Source organism: Aplysia californica, unplaced genomic scaffold (assembly GCF_000002075.1).
Source record: "Aplysia californica isolate F4 #8 unplaced genomic scaffold, AplCal3.0 scaffold00524, whole genome shotgun sequence".
In the NCBI taxonomy this organism is placed as follows: Eukaryota; Metazoa; Mollusca; class Gastropoda; order Aplysiida; family Aplysiidae; genus Aplysia; species Aplysia californica.
The window spans coordinates 164,592-166,119 of record NW_004797794.1 but is presented as its reverse complement, the minus strand read 5'-3'; the positions used below and the strand labels follow the sequence as shown (position 1 = coordinate 166,119).

Sequence of the window (1,528 nt, the reverse complement as noted above, 5' to 3'; positions counted from 1 at the left end):
GTTCTATCTTATTTCAATCCTTTTTATGTATGCCTGTGTCTGTTTGTGTGGGTGTGAGTGTATGTGTGTGTATGTATGTGTGTGTGTATGTATGTGTGTGTGTACGTGTGTGTGTGCGTGTGTGTGTGTGTAAGTGAGGGGCAGGGGTCAACTAAAAAAAACAACAACTCAACTGCGTTTTCCCAAGACTGAAGTGACAACGTCAGCTGTGAGACAAATCATCATAAATGCAAAACTTAATCGTTTGTTGTTGTTGTTGTTGTTAAATAGTTTTGTTTTTCTTGTGTGTGTGTTTGCTTTTCGTTTATTTGTTGTTGTTGTTTTTTTTTAAGTTAAGTAGGGCGCAAGATATTTGACACGTGAACATATACAGTGAGGCCACATAGAGGATTAATAAACTTGTAGTTGGGAGATGTCGTAACGACTCAGGTATTTCGTTGATGTAAACGAGAGGGGATCCGGGGCGAGAGCGGATGGTTTAATAATGAGGTAGAATCTATATTTAGGAGAAATATTTCGGAGAAAAAGGGTAAGGGGTGGAATAGATCTTCCGGTACACCCTTGTCCGGAAATAAAAAGTAAAGATGAGGAGGGTGGATGAGATTGAGGCAGATAGATTGACAAACAAGCAGTGAGAGGGTGAGTGGTGGGAGAGGAGGGAGAGAGAGGGGGGTGGAAGGAGGAGAGGTGGAGACGGAGACAGAGAAAGCGAGAAAGACAGGAATACAGAGAGGGAGACAGAAAGAGAAAAACAGAGACAGACAGAAAGGGCGAGAGAGAGACAAATAGATAGACAAACGGACAGACAGAAGAGGGAGTCGGAGATAGGGTGAGGGATTTTACGGGAGAAAATGCCAGTTCAAATCAGAGAAAACGTCCAGATTGCTGCGTCATGCCACACTGGTGTCTGTAGTGTTAAAAGTCAAAAGGTTTCGTCCTTCGCTGTTGCATGGCAAAGGCGTGAGCTTAATCCATGTGCGCTGCTGAAAAGTCCAAACCATTTTGTCCAGTCTGTCAATCTTTCTACCTCCTAATTATGATCTAAACTGTATGAAATGTGGGTGATAAACGTATTTAGACATTGTCTGTCGAGCTGCAGTTGTAGAGTAGATATTTATACGGTACAGGTGTGGTAGGTAAGTTAATTAATAAAATTGGGTTCTTGAAGGGACACAAGGTTGAAAATGATAGTAATTTGATGGTGGGCCGGGAAAGTTGACTTTTGAGTTCGTCGAGTGAAGCGTTGTATAATCTATTTGTTATTATAATACATCAAGGCGACTGTCTTTTTTTCAGTGTGCGTTTTTAGTTGTTTGCTTTTATTTTTTGTTTTGTTTTGTAGTTTTGTACATTTTGATTCTTTGTTTCTGCTTAGCTTGTTTGTTGTTTTTTGTGGGCTTTTTTTGTTTGTTTGTTTGTTTCATATTTTGTTTGTTGCTGTTTTTCATGTGGAGGGGAGTTGGTTGGGTTTTGGAATGTTTATTATGTTTGGTGTGGGTTTTTAAATTTAATTTAATTTTATTTTATT

The 1,528-nt window shown here is 39.5% G+C and overlaps 1 protein-coding gene across 1 annotated transcript in view; it reads right to left on the bottom strand.

Moving 5' to 3' along the window:
- LOC101852791 overlaps window positions 1-1,528 on the bottom strand; it is a 12,745-nt gene that overhangs the window by 9,507 nt on the left and 1,710 nt on the right. The gene's annotated exons all lie outside the window — the stretch shown is intronic.